The 20,822-nt window shown below is 36.5% G+C and overlaps 1 protein-coding gene and 1 pseudogene across 5 annotated transcripts in view; one reads left to right on the top strand and one right to left on the bottom strand.

Annotated features, from left to right (window-relative positions):
• MLLT3 (MLLT3 super elongation complex subunit) overlaps positions 1-20,822 on the bottom strand; it is a 265,987-nt gene that overhangs the window by 183,655 nt on the left and 61,510 nt on the right. The window lies entirely within an intron of this gene.
• LOC143675004 (non-selective voltage-gated ion channel VDAC2 pseudogene) lies at positions 4,127-4,986 on the top strand (annotated as a pseudogene).

Raw genomic sequence — 20,822 nt, 5'->3', positions numbered from 1 at the left:
GACCATCTCGGAGATCGGCAGCCCAAATGAGGAACAACCGTCTGGTTCTTCACTTAAACTAGGGTTTCAGCCACACAAACATACAGGGGCATGAAAACTGGTGCCTTCTATTACCAGCTATAAAATATAGAAGGGAAGACCAAAGGTAGCCAATCATCTAAGGCCAAATGCAAGTGTTTTCAACACATGCATTCATGCATATTTACCTTTCATTTAATTGTAAAAATTAAAAATATTACACAGTCCCAAATGCCTTGGAAAAAAAAACAGCTGTCTTCAAAGTTGTTACAGCTGGGCAAGAAACTGTTAAAGCTGGACCATCATGTACCATGGTAGTATCCGCATCACGGTACATCCACATCCACATGATACCAGGATTGGGTATCACCCACAGGTGTGTCTCTCTTGATGCCAGAGACGTAGTCTACAAAAGTGAGACTTTTCCATTTGTCTGGGATAGGGGACAGATGATTTTTAATGGGCCAGCGAAGTGTAATGTAAAATTAGTGAAAAATATGTATGGCATTCCTTCTGTATAAGAAGAGACGTTTTAGATGCATTTTCCAAACTGAAAAACGTTTTTACTTCCCTAGCTATGACCATCTCACCATTCACAAACATCTTGAATCATAAACTCTAATGCATGATTTTCCAAATAAAAGAACATACGAGATTTTTCATTCCTTTACAGCTTTTAAAAAAGAAGGGAATGAGGAAACCCTGCCACTTGATATGCACACACACACATACACTCATATACACACACACATATATATACATACACACACAAACACACTTCAAATTCTTGGTTCCAATGTGAACTTTCGTGTTTACTTTTCAAAATTTAGAATAATTCAAATATAAAGCAACACAAGCTATAAAAGTTAAATGTAATTAAAACACCTAAAAATGAATTTTGAAAGTACTATTAAATTTATAAACTCCATATCCTTCAGATGATTCATTACAATGTGAAAATAAAGTCTGAGTTGCAAAATTTATGATAGACACAGCATATAATAAACACTCTAATGTCAAAGCATCATCATGGTTTATGCTGTTCAAATACATTAATCTTTATTTTACCCTGAGTTTTATAAAAACATTAAAAACTAATCACAAATTAGAAGACAAATGATAAACTATATGGCAGCTCTTATAATATTCCTTAATATAAACGCAATGTTAAAATAATCATTAAAAGTCTTGGAAACCTCCACTGACCTAAGAATGTACAATGTGGCTATTAGAGTTCTTAACAACAGAAATCATTCTGTGCCTCATTTGTTGTTTATTTCTGATAGAACTACAAAGGTTGGTCATTTCAGAACTTAAGAATTTAGCCAATATTCTAATTTTATCTGCAATGTTTAAATTAATTAAGCATGCATACACATTTGTATGTACTTATTCAGCACTTACTACATGCCAGACATGTGTTTTATTCACTTAAGCCCTCAAATATCCCTATGAGGTAGATTTTTAACATAAATTCCACTTCGCAGATGAGGAAACTGAAACAGACAAGCCAAGTTACTTGTTCAAAATTTACAGGCAAGTAGTGGCACAGCTGAGATTCAAACCCAGGCAAACTGACTCCAGAACCACGACTCTAGAGTATTCCATATTAATCACTGCCTGCCCACCTGTATCTGAAGATCAGTAATACCTGAGAAGGAAAAACATTTCCAACTAAATGCACACCATCTGCCAACCTTTTGAAAAAGTAGATCCACATTCAAGGTGTTCCAAACATGCTTGAGATGAAAGGGAAAGAAAGAAGAAAGAAATTCCCATACATTTTTGGTGATGAGATAATGGAAATGCAGAAAGTTATAAACTATAAAAACTAAAGAAATTAGGCATTGTCAAGAGTTTTTTAAACATTCCTATCATATCCTTAAAATATGAATAAAATCAATGATTTAAAATATCAGTGTAACATGAATATATTACCTATACATAGTGTTATTAAATTACTTCATATTTTAGTCATGCCTCTTTAATCTTATTAGATTTAAATCAATCTCAGTAGCAAATCTACTTGTAAAACACTCAGTGTAAATTATAAAGTGGACAAGAGTTGAAATTCTTTTTCATATTCAATAAATAGTAAGGCAAGCATTTTATGTCCAGATGATTTTTAATTCTCATGAAATTTTTCAAAACATGATCTCCCCAAACACAGGAATATAATAGTATATCAAAAAGCTTATTAAGGGCGGGCAACAGTGGCTCAGTGGCAGAGTTCTCACCTGCCATGCCGGATTGATTCCTGGAGACTGCCCATGTCAAGAAAAAAAAAAAAGAAAAAAGCTTATTAAAAAATAGATTTGGGAAGACATCTATATCTATTGCAAGCTACATTTGTAACCTGAAGTTTTCTTGTAGCCACACTAAAAAATAAAGATGCCAGTGGAATTAATTTTAATACTATGTTTTATTTAAACCAAATACTCCAAATTCTTTCACTTTAGCATATAATCAATATAAAACTATTGGGGCAGGCAACAGTGGCTCAATAGCAGAGTTTGACTCCTGGTGCCTGTCCATGTAAAAAATATTATTAAGATATTTTATATTCTTTTCTCACACTAAGTATTTAAAATCTGATGTGTATTTTACACTTACAGCGCACAACAATCTGTCTCCATTGGAGACCAAGTGTTCATTGAAACTACATGACTTATATTTAGATTTCATAAAATTTACAGTTGAAAAAGTAGATTTGTATACCCAAGTTCCAAACACAATTTTCCAATAACTGAACCAACTATCTGATTTAAATTTAAATTTAATTAAAATTACATACAATTTAAAGTTCAGTTCTTCACTCTAGCCACATTTCAGGTTCTTAACAGTACATGTGGTTAGTGAATTACATACTTGTTTTGGTTTGCTAAAGCTGCTGGAATGCAATACACCAGAAATGGATCAGCTTTTACAAAGGAGATTTATTAAATTAAAAGTTACACCAAAATGTCCATCAACAGACGAGTGGCTAAACAAACTGTGGTATATACGTACGATGGAATATTATGCAGCGTTAAGACAGGATAAACTTATGAAGCATGTAATAACATGGATGGACCTAGAAAACATTATGCTGAGTGAGTCTAGCCAAAAGCTAAAAGACAAATACTGTATGGTCCCAATGATGTGAATCGACACTCGAGAATAAACTTGGAATATGTCATTGGTAACAGAGTTCAGCAGGAGTTAGAAACAGGGTAAGATAATGGGTAATCGGAGCTGATGGAATACAGACGGTGCAATAGGACTAGATACAAAAACTCAAAAATGGACAGTACAATAATACCTAATTGTAAAGTAATCATGTTAAAATACTGAACGAAGCTGCATCCGAGCTATAGGTTTTTGTTTTGTTTTGTTTTGTTTTGTTTTGTTTGTTTTGTTCCTATTATTATTACTTTTATTTTTTTTCTCTATATTAACATTCTATATCTTTTTTGGTTATATTGCTAGTTCTTCTAAACCGATGCAAATGTACTAAGAAACGATGATCATGCATCTATGTGATGATGTTAAGAATTACTGATTGCATATGTAGAATGGTATGACGTCTAAAAAAAAAAAAATGGTCAGCACAATAAAAAAAAAAAAAAAAATTAAAAGTTACAATTCTAAAGCTGTGAAAATGCCCAAATTAAAGAACCAACAAGAGGATGCCTTTCGGAGGAAAGGTAGCTGGCATCCAGGGTTCCTCTGTCACATGGGAAGGCACATGGAGATGTCTGCTGTCCTCTCCTGGGTCTCATTTCAAAGGGCTCTCTCAACTTCTGTTGGTCCTTCCTGCTTCTCCCCAGGGCATTTCCTTCCATAGTATCTCTAAACTGTCTCAGCTCTCTTTAGAAACTCCAGAAAGCGGATTAAACCCCACCTTGAATGGGCAAGGTCACATCTCCATGGAAACAACTTAATCAAAAGGTCCCACGCAACAACAGGTCTACCCACACAAGATTAGATTAAAAACACAGGTTCTTTGGCCTTCAGGGGCAGCAGCTGCAGCAGTTTCTTGAACCAGCCTAGAGGCTTCAGCTACAAGCAGAGCAGCTGCACAACGCCCCTCAGGAGATAACCGTATCAACCCTTCCCTCAGCCTTGCATGACAACCTATAGGCAGACCTGTGTGAAGCCAACGTGTATTCCTCCATCATATGCTCACCTTGGCAAAGCTGCCAGAGATATTTTCAACAAATTATTTGGTTTGGGCTTGGTGAAACTGGATGTGAAAACAAAGTCATGCCATGGAGTGGAATTCTCAATATCTGGTTTATGCAACACAGACACTGATAAAGTTGCCGGGACATTGGAGACCAAATACAAATGGTGTGAGTATGTCTCTTTCACATAAAATGAAACACTGAAAACACTCTGAGACAGAAATCTCAATTGAAGACCAGATTTGTAACGGTTTGAAACTGACATTTGACACCACCTTCTCACCAAACACAGGAAAGAAAAGTGGTAAAAATCAAGTCTTCTTACAAGAGGGTGTACATTATTTTGCTGGACCTGCAATCCATGTTTCAGCCATTTTTGGTTATGAGGGCTGGCTTGCTAGTTACCAGGTGACTTCTGACAGTGCCAAATCAAAGCTGACAAGGAATAACTTTGCAGTGGGCTACGGGACTGGAGACTTCCAGCTACACATTAATGTCAATGACAGTACAGAATTTGGAGGATCAATTTATCAGAAAATATGTAAAGCCCTTGACATTTCAGTAAACCTTGCTTGGACATCAGATACCAACTGCACTCATTTTGACATTGCAGCTAAATATCAATTGGATCCCACTGCTTCTATTTCTGCAAAAGTCAGCAACTCTAGTTTAATTCGGGTGGGCTACACTCAGATTCTGAGGCCTGGTGTGAAGCTTACGCTGACTGTCTGCTCTGGTAGATGGGAAGAGCATTAATGCTGGAGGCCACAAACTTGGGCTTGCCCTGAAGTTGAAGGTTTAATCCAGCTGAAGAAACCTCTGAGAATGGATATTGGAAGATTTGGCCTTAATATATTTCCACTGTGAGCAGCAGGCTTCCCCCCCACCCCAATAAGGTGAACAAGGGATGATCTAAACAAGAGCTGTATTTTAAGTATTTAGACAGTTACTTGTTAGCTGGTTTCTAGTTGAACTGATTACCTAGTTACTAATGCTACAGTTGTGCAGTCACCTACACAATACTTAAATGTATTTAACTGTTATGCACTACCTACCAATAGTGAAATAGACCTTTATGAAAACGGTGCCAAAATACAAGAACGTAGCCTTTCTGGGGTACATAAAAGATTCAAATCAGCACAATACTGGGACAGCAAATATCTAACAGGAAGATGAAAAGGCTCTCTCATCAGTCTTCGCCACTCTCTCTAGTTCTACAACATTTATGATTGCTCATGGGGCATCTAATTGGTACAGCCGGAGACCAGCCAGACAGTTCCTCCTCCCAAGGAGGGGGCATTTTTGTTTGAAATGTAGTAATTGAAGAAAGTGTTAAATCACCCAGAAGATGATAAATACAGAGTAGATTTGACATCCCATTGGAGTACTTACAGTAAATGGATTTTAATTGTAATAATTGGTTTTTAGAAGCACCAGAAATAAAACTTACTAGCCTTAATTATGTGAAATTGCCTGACACCAATTTGGAATGGTCCCATCACGAGTATGAGTCAAAAAAGAAATCTCCTACCCCAGGAAGAATCTTTCTTGAGGGCTCTGGGCAGCAGGTTGACCAAAGGGCAACAAAGAACTGGAAAGGGAGTCACTACTCACCTAAGTGAGTTTCAAACTTACTCAGGGGGGATAACACCATTGTTGCGAATGCCACTCTGTTCAAACTTGCCAAAACAGACATTTTTCTCAAAAACATTAACAAAAAAATAAAAAACAAAGCAAGCTGTTATGGATATTACCTTCATTTTCCTAAGCTGACAGAAATAAAAGTAGATGAAAGCATCCTCTGCAATCCTGCCTGTCAAAGGTGCCCGGTGGTCTTTTCATGATGACCACCCCTCTCCCTGGCCCTGGCACATAGGAAATCTGGTTCCAGAATCAAGTCAATATACCTGAATTAAAGAATTCTTACTCCACTGCCCCTCCCCTTCAAGGATCTCATACAACTGAATGTTGATTCCAGCAAAAATCCCAGGGCTTACCAGTGATCTAAAAGGACCGTTAACCAGGGACTTGCTTCCACTAGTGCAAATTCCAGATCATTTTTAGAAATGGGAGCACTGAAAACATAAACTGGCATTTCACCTATAATTAAAAAACTCACAATTCCATTTTAGAAAACAGTTCCAATCTTGTATGTCAAGGCTGATAATGAATCGCCAACTGACTAATCAAATTTCATCACTACTTTTACTTGCCCAAAAAGCTCAAAGCACCTTATGAGTAAGGTGGCTTATAAACAGAAATACCTAAGAGGCGCCCGAGTGGGAGAAAGAGAAAGAAGAACCTGAATACACAGTTCTTCCTCAATCAGAGATGCATATTTAACCATGGCTCTCTGCTCTGTTTATTATTCTTATGGTACAGCTCTTTCTCCTCCACTTAGATTTCTTTCTTGGAGCCAGTTGTTTAACCACACACAGTTTAAATATAGATAGACAGACACATTAGTTAGCTTAATATGTTAAAGCTTATTCAGTATGTTAAAAGTTTCCTTCCAATGACTGATTCTGTTGAGAAAAAAAAAAAACTATGAAAATTTAATAGAAAGAAACACAAACAAACCAGAAATATAGCTAAAATTTCCCAATGGCGTTCGCAGCCAGCAGACATGAAGCTAAAGAGGAACAAACCTGAACCGTGAATTTATTTCTAGGCTCCCCAAGAACGAATAACATACCTGGCCTAATTTCTACTAAGACACTTCTATACTTAATTTGATAACTGACTATGCTTCTTCTTTGGTCTCTGTAATTCTTTCAACCAATATTCTTTACTAAACAAAGTCTGTACCCACCCCTCCTCACCCTCCCTTCCCTCCAAAGGTACTATTTCCTTTTCCCAACACCCTTTTGATAAATTATTACATGGAACTGTATTCCCTGGGAAAACCCAAAAGAATTATCTTCTAATTAAAGGAATCTATCAAACAATTAGTCCCATAAATCCTCTTAGTTGGCCATGAATTTAGCAACCAGCCTTTCTCAACACTTCTGATCCAAAAACAACCCTGAAGCAATCTTCAAAGCTAAAACTGCTGAAATTTTAGAATCAGACAAAAAAATCTGTTTGGTGACTAAGTTGCCACAGTTTTTGATTTCAGAATTCAAAAAAGAGCTAATTATACTAAAATCAACTTTCATAAATTCTCAGTGATAAAACAAAGTATTTACCTAGAAGCCCCAAAGCACAAATCCTATGAAAGGAAGAAAACCATATATTTGTTTATTACAACTCTTATTTGGACAGAATTTGACATAATTTATTGGACATTGATGCCATATCCTTTAGACACAGCAATATGATTTATGCAGCAGTAAATTTTTGTAGCCTTCTGAAATTTATGTTAATTTAAGTCTATATCCAATTCCCACCCTGCCTCGTACACATAGAAACATACAAACCTGCTCTGATAAAAATCAACAATTTCACTTGCTTCCTTCTCTCAGTTGCCAAGTCATCAGATCCACCCACCCCAAACCCCTTATGACTGTACAAGTTTATGGATTACTTATTTCTTGTGCTTTTTTTTCTTTCTGACACACTGTAACCACTTTCCTTTTATTGAGCAATGATAATTCTCAGAAGCACACTGGGGGAGGATAGTGAGCAACTGTAGCAAAGGTGTTTTAAAATTTTCCTTTCATTACATGAAGCCTTGTTTGCAAAGAATTTTAGTCATATTAGAGCCTTCTCACACATTGAAGAAAAGGAAGGAGTATTAATCCTATGTAACTCAGAAAAAAAGTTGATTGAGCAATTAGCAGCAGACCACTCAGTATACTAATTCAAAATGGAGTTCAGATGCGAGGTAGTAAGTGTGAGTCTGTACTTTTAATTTCCTGGGCTATCAGATGTCTATTTATTTTTTTAAATTAAGGCTGACCATTCAGGTGAAACAGTAGGCCTTTACATTGCAACTAATTCATTATCAGCGGCATCACCATCAGCTAGACTCTATTTGCTAGAACGTCTCATGCCCCAGATTTTATGGAGGTTAGAAAGAGAGAATAGAGGTTTTGAGCATGGAATGTATGAGAGTACAACCTATGAGTCCAGTAACTGGTGTAACACTAAGGATAAGCTTTGAGTTTCTGAGAAGTTTTTAAAGGACCTAAAGCAGTCCTACCTTGGGACTCATCACAAGTAATACATTCATTTTTTTTTTCTGTGACAATGCAATTTTATCAAAATAAACCTTACGTTTACTTAGGAAATAGTTTTAATTGAGTGTTTAAGAAATCCAATGCAAAGTTAGCACATAAAAATTCCATAGAAAATCTACCTTTTCTCTTCTGGCAAGGTTCCAAAGACAAAACCAGTTTATAAGTGAGCTTTATAAAAGTACCTCCTGAAATATTATAAGTTTATTTAGAAGCTGCAAGATGATAAAAGTTATTTTTTTAAATAAATATTCAGAAACATGCAGAAATTATTTCTAATAAAGACTTTCTCTATATTGGACATCCAAATGGTACCAGAGAATATCTGAGAATCTGATCTTTCTTATGAGGAATGGGTGTTTTTTCTTTATCACCAGTAGTCAGGATTCAGAAATAGACCCTTGTTTTATGGCCACAGTTTCCTACTTTAATCTAGTGAATTTAGGAGTAGCTTTAAATTCCTCTTTTAAAAAAAATAATCACTTCTCAATAATAAGTATAACTCTATAGAAAAGGGTTCCTCAAAGCAAAATGAGAGAAAAGGCTGTCATTTTGGTTATTTCTCCTTCCAAAATACTCTAGAAGAGCTCATATCCATATTCACAAGGAGACAGCAGTCCTTGAGCCTGAATATACACTCATTCACAGATCCAACAAATAAAAGCTGAGCATCATGGGCCAGACACGTTATGTGCTCTGGACATAGTCACCAACTCCAGCCAATCTTAATTCATCCAAACACTCATTCCACAACATGCATCAGGCACCTGCCAGGCACCATCCACTATGCTGGGAATGGTGCTTTACCAGTATAGGATCCTGCTCATTTTCTTGCTTCCCTGTTGAAGTAGGGTTTATCCTATGCCTCTCTGATTGAAAGTTCTTCTGCAAATATTAATGCTAGTCTCCACCAGGACTTCCTCAATGAAACTGGTCAAATGACTTAGCCTTTAAAACGCTCTGTCTTACTGGAACACAGGAACAAAAAGGAGCTTGAACATGGAACTCGATTTTTATAACTATATTAGAAGCTTTCCTGACTTCTAGAAGCCTGTAAACAAACAACATTTTTTATTTACCATTCCCAAATACAAGGATTCTTAACACTCTTGACAAAATAAAATGTTTCTAGAACACTAGATACTAATTTGACAAAAATTTCAAACTGGTATAACAAATATGAGTCAGGTATTTCTCTTCAGAGAAAAGTGAACAAACTGTAAAAATCCAGCAGGTTTCCATACCCTTGAGAATGACAACTAATCCACTCTACATAAGAATTTTATTCTTCCTCTCTGTTCAGTTCCAAATACTATTTGTTCAAACTGAATAAATGACATATTTATCATTTCTAACTGGTATCATACTTTCTGCCTAACATTTTTCATACAACCTCTCATTAGAGGGAAATTAATGATTTCCATCAGATCAATTTCACTTCCTTTTACCCCAAAATTAATTTCCTGTACAGTACTTCATTTCACCTTTGGGGAAAAAAATCTCACCTCACAATATGTTTAAAGATCTCTGTTCCTTATTATTTAAGAAAATTCACACCCTAGCAGAATATAAACCAAACAAATTGTTACAAGTATCGGTACTCACTTTCTGACAGAAGGAAACTTCTAATACAGTCATAAAAATCAGCTTCCACGTTCAAGCTCCTGTCCCTACTCAAAAATTCATTTAAAAATTTTTGAACACCAAAAATGGTACTATTAAAATATTCTCAAAGAATTTCACAACTGTAAACATTACATACATAATGAATGGAAACCAATAAAAGAGAGAGAAATTCTTTTTTACTGGATGATATGACAGAATTCAGAAAAACAGGATAATTACATGTGTTTTAAGTTCTTAACTAACATTGCTTATTTCACTTTGATAAGGTTACTGCCTCTCTCTTTATAAAACAAATGGGTAATATTCTCCAAATGGTAGGTTTTTACAACTACTAAGTATCCTTCCCACAATAATGTACTTATTAAAGGGCATTCCATTTATTACCAAACCTCTTTTTTTTTTGCCATTTGCACTTGTAATTATAATGTTGTAATTTATTATTTTGTAAACAATGATATAAGGGTGAAAAAAGTATCACTTTTGAAAAACTTAAGCAACTGCTTTGCAAATACTCAGTGAAAGCAATCAGTTAAATTAATATCCGTCCAACGAACCAAAAAGAACGAAAATTTTAAATGGGAAGGAAAAAAATATTTTTAATCTGGAAAGATTCTAACTTCAGATTACAGAGCCTCAAATTCTTGCTCTACTTTTAAGATACATGATTCCTTGTGGCTGTAGAAAATACAAGAAAAGTCACATATGCAGAAACTCCAATCAGTGGACCAATATTTAAAGAAAACAAAGGTCTTTCCTCGGAATATCGGAAAATGGAGTATATATGTGTACACAGTTAAAATGCCTATGATGAATGTATATCTTCTAATTTTCTTTCTAACCATTTAACAAATCGAATATCAGAACTACGTCAAGTAGTTGGCTCATGTTGAGTTACGAAGGGTTTCATGAAGAACAAAATAAAACTTATGGCAGGGGTCACTCCCATCAGCAACCCTCCCCACCTGCTGCCAGACCAGTTTTCTATCAGCACTCTTCTTGAAGGCTGGTCTGGTTTGAATCTGTCGTGTACCCCAGAAAAGCCAAGTTCTCTAATCCTTATTCAATATGGCTGGGTGGGAGCTTTTTTATTGTTTCCATGGAGATGTGACCCACCAAGTTGTGGGTAGTAACTTTTGATTAGATGGTTTCCACGGGATGTGTCTCCACCCATTCAAGGTGGAGTTGCTTACTGGGGCCGTTTAAGAGGGAACCATTTTGGAAAGACTTTTAGAGCCCCGGCAGCCAGAGACTTCTGGAGATGAAGAAAAACGCCTCCCAGGGGAGCTTCATGAAACAAGAAGCCGGGAGAAAAAGCTAGCAGACTTCACCAAGTGCCCTTCCAGCTGAGAGAGGAGCCCTGAACACTTCATCAGCCTTTCTTGAGTGAAGGTAACCTCTTGTTAGTGCCTTAATTTGGACATTTTCACAGACTTAGAACTGTTATCTTGCAACTTAATAAATTCCCCTTTTTAAAAGCTGTTCTGTTCCACTCTGTTCCTGGTATATTGCATTCCAGCAGCTTGCAAACTAGAACAAAGATCATCCACAAATCATCTTTCCAACCTAAACTTAAGTTGGATTCACTAGTGATTTTCATGCCATAAACAAGCATTCTGGTTTAAAAATCAGTTTCTTGGGAGTTTTGATGTATATCAGCCCCCAAATTATACTTTTGGAGGCTAAAATTGAGGTCTTAAATACGCAAGGCTGGGAAAATTTAAAAATTAAAATCTCACTGGTACGCTATCTCCTCCAGGAGTGTCTTCAAATAGGGTCCTGTGCAACATTTACAGTACATGAAAACTTTCTAAAGGAAACAAATCATTTCTCTACCTTCAATTTCCTTGTGTTATCTTTCCTAAAAATGATATGCATGAGTACCTCAGTTTCTCTTTCATAATTGCTCTTCTCTCACTTTCTAAAAGCATATTCTCATCTACCCCCACTTCTCACTAGGTTCACTGCCCAGAAGTATATAAGATCCATTGCACCAAAGAGGAGAGCCACAGGAAACAAATCGGTCCTGGTGAGAAAAACCACCATTTTTTGGTTGAATAAGAAATAAAGAAATCCCCCAGGAAAACAACTGTGCTTATGAGTCAGATTATTTCAAACAAATTAAAGGAGAACCCACTCTTTGAGACGTCAGCCAATTATTAAAAATATTTGTTATGACAGATCTCTGTGTAAGGTTTGTCATGTAACTTCAGAAGTTCAAAGAATTAAGTGATATTGCTGTAGCATTCCTTTTTCAATGTTTGGGAACAAGTTTTTTCAGTGCCTACATCTTAAAAAAGAAAAACTGAAGGGAAGTGATGCCAAATCTTTTATTGTCTAGCAATAAATAAAAAAAAAAAGTATCCGTAAATATGGGAGAAATACCTTTTTAAGTGATACATTTCTACTTTTGATGTTCACTAATCACGTATCAGAATTTATAATATAATGATACTTTAATCAACTGTTTTAATAATGAAAATGATTAAAATAATTCTTCTGGATTGAGTAAAATCTTGCAGTCTCAGGAAATTTTAAATTTTAAGCTTTTATATATTTTTATTCCATAACTATGACATGATAATCAACAAAAGACTTTGAAAATGAACATGTATTACTTTAGAATAAAAATTTTGCAGGAAAGTAGAATAAAAAATTCAAGGTAAAGTGAAAAAGAAGTTTCCAATTAAAAAGTTGTTCAGTTTTTTTGTTTTTTTTTATGAATGCTGGCTGTTATGAAATTTTTATATTTTCATTGGCTCTAAGTAAGAAGTAAAAGGTTTATTTTTAAATGTCAATTTTTATAATATGCCAGGAATTACCTCTTTTGAAACAAGCTAAACTTATGACAATTTATATATCAGCACAAGGTCTGAAAACCACAGTGCTACATGGGGAGGCAGTCAATTACATCCATTTGGCATCCAAAGCCAAAGCCTTTAACCAACAATAGCCCCTCAGTTTGAACCTGGAGCTGGAGTCAGCAGCATCTTTTTCACCTCCTAGCATCTACCCAAACTGACAAGAAAAAAAAAGATCTAGCCTCCTCCAAATTCCACCATTCTCCCTTTAAGACCAGCTTTTGGTCTGGTGCTGGGAATTGCTAACCTGGTAACTACCAAATGCAGACAGAATAATATAGTGGGGATGAGAGCCCCAAATCTGGAGATACCTTGTTTCAAATTCTAGTCCTGCCTCTTGTCAATGGAAGACAATTAATTTCTCTGTAGTCCAGGTTCCTCACCTATCAAATGGGGATTATAATCAATATTAACTGAATGGGGTTTTATAAGACTAAATGAGTTAATGCATTTGAAACCCTTAAAATACTGTTTGGCACTTAGTTTTTTTGCTACATTATCACCATTATTAACACCACAACAAGCACTGCTGCAATTTTTATATCCACTGTCTGGTGGAGATTTTTATTATACAGGTCTAAGCTTCACATCGTTAAAAATGGCTACTTGCTCTTACCTAGGTCAGACTACTATTTAGTTGAAAGGAACAGACACGCAGACCCATCCATCACATTCATTCCTTCCTAGAAAAAGACAACTAGTGAAAACACAGTAGCATGCATTAAAACTCTACTGAAATCAACTCTTCAGGAGAGACACATTAGCAACAATATCGTAATTGCCAAATAATTCCTCATGGGCTCAGCTCTTCTGTCTCAAAGATAGGAAAAGTGAGTACCAAGAAAGTCAAGGAAAGAGTAAGCCCTAAGAAGAAACTCATGGAAGAAGTCACACTTCCTATCCTCAGGGATTCTTCCCAGTCCTTATCTTGCAATAAGTGACAATATATGGAAAATAATTGGGGAAACAGAATAATCTCTAGGGGTGCCTAAGGAAAACCAAAAAAACTGGATGGGCTCCATTTTCCTGAATAGAGATTGATATGGCTATAGCACTACCTGCTCCTCTCCAGGCCTACAGCTGGTTGTAAAAAGCAAAGGAGGCTGCAGGCACAGAGCCACAGGGATGGCTGCATTAGCAGGCTAGGCCACATGGCTGTAGACTTCAGTGACCACAATACCTCTCACCATAACACTTCCAAAAATGTATCTTTAGGAAAGAAAATTTCTAACAAAAAATGTTCCTTAATAAATGTGCAAACTCAGCCTTGAGTATGCACCTTTCTAAGCCTTATAAATGCAAGCCAACATCTCACCCTTAGTGGCCAGGTTGAAGAAGAGACTCATCAACTCAACACGTGCAGAGTCATCTGGGATGTTTGTTTGAAATGCAGATAATTAATTCCTGGACTCCAAGACAGTCTGATTCAGTTTGGGGTAGGGCTCAAGAACCAGCATTTTTTAACAAATTCCCAGGGACCTCTAGAACATAATGTCATTTTTGCATACAAAACTCGAGGACATTCCTGGAATATCACTTAGTAAATGTAATTCGTATGTACCATGCCACTTTGAGAAAGAAAAACAGTTTTCAATTAGGTTCAATAATCATTAAGGTAGAGAAAATAACACATCACAGAATACCTCCCTCCAGAGGATGAAACTTATTTTTAGGGAAGGCTCTTAATACAGTTTTGGTCTCCTAGAAAATTCAAGTAAGGGAGAAGACTTCATTTCCCACAAGACTAATCTATAAAGTGCTAAACCTTGAGTTCAAGCATGGATTCAGTGGGTTTTATTTTTGTTTTTCCCATGGGCAGACACCAGGAATCGAACCCAGGTCTCCAGCATGGCAGGCGAGAATTCTGCTACCAAGCCACCATCACACTGCTTTCAATGGCTTTTAATTTCACAAAACTTTAACGAAAATCAGCGGGAAAGTGTGGTTCATTTTGTCTGTCTACACACCCACTTTTCAAAAATGTGATTGTATTCCCATAAAGTCTGGAACTATTTAAAGCATGCCTGTTAAGACCAGAATCTCCAGATTCTGTGCTCAACGATGCTGGTACATAGGTGCTATTATACATTAGAAACAAAGATAAAAAAAAAGGTTAAACTTTTGCCCCTTCTCTAACCAGAAAAAGACCATACAGCTTTAAACTTTCAATAGTCACAACTATCCCCTAACTCCTTTATTTTCCTTATAATAATAAAGAAATTATTGATATGAGAACACTCATCTACAACTTGTGAAAAGGTGTCCAGCATATTACAGCATTGTTCAGAATTCTGTAAGACTATATAACGTAGACAGATGACTAGCATTCTTTCAATAAGGCCTAAAGAAACTGGGTATACAACCTGGAAAGAGATACACACACACACACACACACACACACACACAAACTAATAATATCCAGCATTAGGTACAGTGAGAAGGTAAGAAACAGTCATGAGTCTTGAGGTCAGGTAGGGCAGTAATAAAAGAGACAGACAAGGAAGAAAAGGAGAAGAAATAATGTACTGAAATATTTTCTAATGATACTTCTGCAGATCTTTAGATTTTGGCAATGCCAGGGAAGAGTCTGAGGCAGAGACACTGAATGAAACAGGACCTGGAGTCTGAGAGTTTAAAGTGGGAGGAACTTTGTGAGCACACTGAAGTAGGAGAGAATAAAAAGAAAGAGTTAGATGATACAGGAAAGAGAGAATGATAGATGTAACAAGGCCTGAGAATAGTGAGGGGAGTAGCAATGAGCCTGAGAGCACAGGAGAAAGAGGCAATCAATCAAACTGGAGGTTGCAGTGTAATGTATTTCTCAAAGGGGCAAAGAGACATGGCAAGGGTGCCCTGCGATAGTAAGATTTTTTCTGACCAGTTTGGCACTATGCCTCTGTGCCCATCAAATAAAAGGATAAAAGGTATTAGACTTTGAAATGTAAATATCACCAGCAAATAATCCCAACAATTTCTTTGGGTGGGCAGCGGGGGCTGAGGGGCATGGGGAGGAGGACATATGAGTTAATGCCAAAATAAAGAGGAGTTCTCACTTTACCCTACCAGAGTGCTGCTTCTTCCTACCTTGCTCTGATGTTGAAACCTCCTCTTTGGCATTCTTTCATAAAAATAGCTTGGGAAGCAGCATGTCAACTTGAACACCATAAACGTCGACCAATTAACTAGAGCTTTGTTGGTTTTCTGTTGCTTTTGAATAACAGAATTGAAAGTGCCCCATCTTTTGAAAGTACTCAAACATACATTTTTCAAAAGAAGTAGAAATCAGTCTCCTCTTCTCTCTTGCTTTAGGTACAAAAAAACTCCAAAATACTTGTACTTACATCAGTATTTTAAAATAGAATCACATCAGTGGAGTTATACAGAGAAGGTAGTTCTAATAAATGAGTATGACTGCTGAATCATTATATTGATATTTCTTTTAATCCCCAGTATCTTAGAGCAGCTAGAAATAAAAACCTAAAATTGTGGAATTGTAACCCATATCAAACTCAAATCTGTTCTACAACTAATTGTCGTGATGTACTTTAAAATTTATTGCTTGTTTGTATATATGTTATTTTTCACAAAAAAAGTCTATTGTGATGATAAATGTACAGCTATATGATATCATGAACCACTGATTGTACACTTTGGATGATTACATGGTATGTGAACATAAAATATTATCAATAAAAAAATTTTAAATAGAATCACATTATCAATAAATGGTAAGAGCTTCATATTTTTATATAAAATTGTTTATAATGGACACGAATTAGGGAAGATGCCCAATCTAGAATAATTCCTTAGGGGCCACATTGTGTGAAATTCCCTTTTTTCTGCCTCTGAACCTTTAGTAATAAAGGCGGGCCCAGGACAAAATAAACCAATTGCAGTTCCTCAGTCTATACCCACCCCCAGCCCCCTCTGCCCTTTTAATGTGGACACCACAAGTGATGGCTGCATTATCCAAGTCAGGTCAATCAGGACCCTGCACCAGGTCAATCGGGGCTAACTGAAGTTATGAACAGTTGCTCTCCCCTTTCTCTCTGTTTACAAGGCTGTGAAGTTCCAAGCCCAATGCAGTTTGCAGTCATGGTTCCAGCCTTGTGGAGACAGAGAGCTCTGAAGTGAAAGTGATGCCAGCATGCTTAAGTGTTTCACATCCTAGTTCCGTTCACTCTGGGCCTTACAGTTTGATTACATAAGTCCCCAAATTCCCTGTCCTGCACACACGCGCGCGCGCGCACACACACACACACACACACATGTTTTCTTTCTGTCACTTGCAGCTAAAAAAACAAAAACAAAAAATCCTGTAAAGGACATACTGTTTACAATAACTCTCTTCCAATCAATTTATCTCAAATTTTGGTGTATCTGCCTCTTTGCCTGTTCTACACTCTAAAGTTCAAAGCTCAAAAATGACATTAAAGGGCCAAAAAAGGGAAAGGGAGCTGCCCATACTAGAAGGGAGAGCACCTGAGCAAACAAAAGCCACTTCAATTCCCACATGAATCATTTCCATCCCCAGAATCCTCCCAGAAAATACAGATAAACCACGTGGCAAATCAAATAACTTCACAAGTAAATTTTGAGCCTGCAAAAGAAACCAATGGTAACTGAGAATGAAGGTGCTATGTGTTTGCAGATGAAGAGTAAATTGCCAAACACCTATTTTATCAGAACAGACCTCTGGCATGACCAGAACAAAGGATCTCATCACTCCAAACTGGACAAGTGGGTAATGGGGAAACTTTTGTTCCTTAGCACCATAGTTTTCATCACACTTCTTTTCATATCCCCAAAAATGTCCAGATTATTTTTTGGTAGAATAAATAGGGAAAAAACCCACTTCCTAATGTACCTTTGTGCGATTCTCATTTGAATTTAACAGTTTATTAGGATAAAACACTATTCTGACCTCTGATGTTCATATTTTGAAGTTCATTCATTCAACCAATACTTACTGTGGCCCTACCGTGTTGCACTTCTGTATAGCACTATCAATGGGTATAGGGATCAATAGTGATTACATAAATTAATTTATTAAATTAATTAATTACATAAATTAATAAATGTCCTTTGCCTTTTAAAAGCTCACAGTCTAGTGGGTAAGACAAGTATTTTTGACTATATTGAGAGCTATTAGAGATTGAGATTATGCAAAAAGTGCTGAGGAAATACAGAGGATATGGACACCAAACTGAGAGAGCTACAGAGGTTTCACAGACGAATGGTGTTTCATTTATATCTTAAAGGTTATATAGAAGTTCATCAGGCAGAGATGATAAAGAAAGCCTTTGCAACATAAGGAAATAGCATGTGCACAGAAAAGACAAAGAAAAAAGTGAAAAAAGTTTTATATGATGGCATATAGGAGAGTAGCAAAAGTAGTTAAAAGGGAAAGTCTAAGAAAAGGCATCTGTCAGGATGCCTGTAGTTTCAAGTAATAGAAAACAACTCAAGCTGTTCAAACAATAAATGTAATTGATTGGTTTATTTAACAGAAAACTGCAGTGGTAAGGGTGATTCAGACCAGGCCTGACTGAGTACCTCATAACAAGGGCATGATTTCCTTCCATCCTCCTCCACTCTGCCTTTCTTAGTGCTTGCTATCCTTAGAATAGCAAATCTGTGGCCCCAAGATAGCTGCCAGTTGTATGAGAACACTAACTTCTTAATGTCTAATCAAAGAGAAAGGTATTTTTGTCTCAGCATTCCAAGCAAAATTTGAGGATGGCGTACTGGAGTGGCTTAGGTCAGAGAGCTCAGCCTTGAGCCATCACTGCAACAAGAAAATGGAAACCTAAGAGACTGTGCTCCTGTCTCTGTGCCTAAGGCCCAGAGACAGGAGCACAGTCAGCTTCTCCATAATCTCAGATATCCCCAAACAAATGGTGGGCTTTAGGGTGAGAAAATATGGATGCTGGGAGGGCAACCAACAAATTCTTACCACATTAAGGTAGCTAAATAATAATATTCAGACACAACTACTGATACGTCTTTGAAATGGAGGTTTAATAAACTACTTCAGTATAATGACTTTAGTGTAAGCCAGCAACCACACAATTCTTGGCACATGATTGTTCAGCCCATTACAGCAAATTATTTCTTTCCCAGCAAAGTCTCAATGAACCCGATTATGCAAAATCCTACTTATTTCAGCAAGACTGCTGCCCAATAAGGAACACAGAGCACAGTGAGATTCCCATGCTAAAGACTCACAGAGAGCTGGCCTGAATGGAAAGCCTGTCACTTACATTTCACAAGGCCTGTACCATGGACCTAAGGGAGAAGAAGCTGAACATTCTACTCAGGAAAATTTTAGAAGCCAAGTATTGCAGAAACAGCTTTTTGAAGGTTAGGGGGAAATATGTAGTATATTGCTTCACTATAAAAAAGTACACAAACATGTGTGTGCATCTGTTGTGTGTATGTGTGTGTATAGTTACTTACAAGACAATTCCATTTAAAATATTGCCAAAAAATCTTACTCAGGAATCTCAACTATATTTCCCTCATTTTTGTTTAGAAAGAAATTAACACCAGAATCAAATCAATGAAAAAGAATAACCTGGGACTGAATCAAACTTGTTACAAAAAAGCACATTTTTATCAATAGGTATCAAATGTGCTTCCATCTTTGAAAATAAAAGGGTAAAAACACATTTTTTAATAATGGAAGCAAAACCTTAAATATCTGTCACTTTGTTAATAGCTAACTCAGAATTTTTAAATTTTATTGGTACCAAATGGATGGGCAAAATTATTGGGTTTATGCCTCTCTGTAGTGAACTCAAGGCCTTTTAGAGGAAGATGGCAGTTTCTGGGTTGTTTTCCTTGCATCTGCTATATATATATATATATACACACTCAATGTATAAAATGTATACATTATAACTCAGTTAATCAAAACTACTCCTCTCTTGCCTACCCGACAATATCATCCTAACAATTCTCTCATCTCTCTCCTGTTGTTTTGCTGGTTTCTTCTCCCTGCTAGCAGCAAAGTCCTCTCCAATTATTAGTTAGATGAAGTTTGTACCTTCCAGATATAGATGAAGATATCTTCCATTCCATATATTTGCTTAAATTTTCTAGGAAAGAATATTTCATCTATGTCAAGCCAAAACTCCAAAACAAAAAATACTCAAAATTTATTTTCCAGTATAATATCTACTAGTGGATATTTTTATGTACAAAACAATCTGCTTCCTTCATTCACACACACACACACAAAATGTTTCCTAGATGAGGCTTTCATTTTGCAGGGGAGGGGGGACATTTGACATTGTCTTCCTATACCAGGGTAATAAAAATTTCTAAACTCAAAAGTTGAGTTCACTGGTTGTTAGGGGTTTTTCTTTGTTTGGGGTAGATTTGTTTTTCTGCACATACCCTTCTACTGAAGAATGAGGTGGGATTAGTCTGAACAAGTGCTTGGCCTGAGCTTCATTTCCAAGCTGCACACTGAAGAAACAAACAGAATGTGGCAAATTCTCTACCTAAGTCACTTATCAATTGGATAGCTCATGTCAGTTAAGAAAATCTGGCACTTCAAACAGTGCCATTTCAGGCATTAGAGAAAGCTAAAAAACAGTTCCCATTTAACTGGATTAACCCAAGGGTATACCACAATCCAATGGGGAAAATCCAATGCTGATAATATACATACACAAACAACAAACCATCAATTTCACCTGCAAAGAGCATAAGACAGCTGTAGCATACGGTACATTCACTTAGTTAGACGATCCTTGATCTACTACTTAACAACACTGGAAACACAGATAAATGACACTACCTAGATTCAAATCTCCTCAATCATACATCCCCACCTCAGGGGGGTGTTATAAGAATCCAACGAGTAACGTAGGATAAAGTGTTTTGTGCTGGCAAATGTTGAGTATCTTTTTTTTTTTTTCTTCAATGCCTGAGAGAGAATAAAATACATATTATGGAGCATTCATTCA

The sequence above is a fragment of the Tamandua tetradactyla genome, chromosome 2, assembly GCF_023851605.1.
Source record: "Tamandua tetradactyla isolate mTamTet1 chromosome 2, mTamTet1.pri, whole genome shotgun sequence".
In the NCBI taxonomy this organism is placed as follows: domain Eukaryota; kingdom Metazoa; phylum Chordata; class Mammalia; order Pilosa; family Myrmecophagidae; genus Tamandua; species Tamandua tetradactyla.
This window is presented reverse-complemented; position numbering and strand designations above follow the sequence as displayed.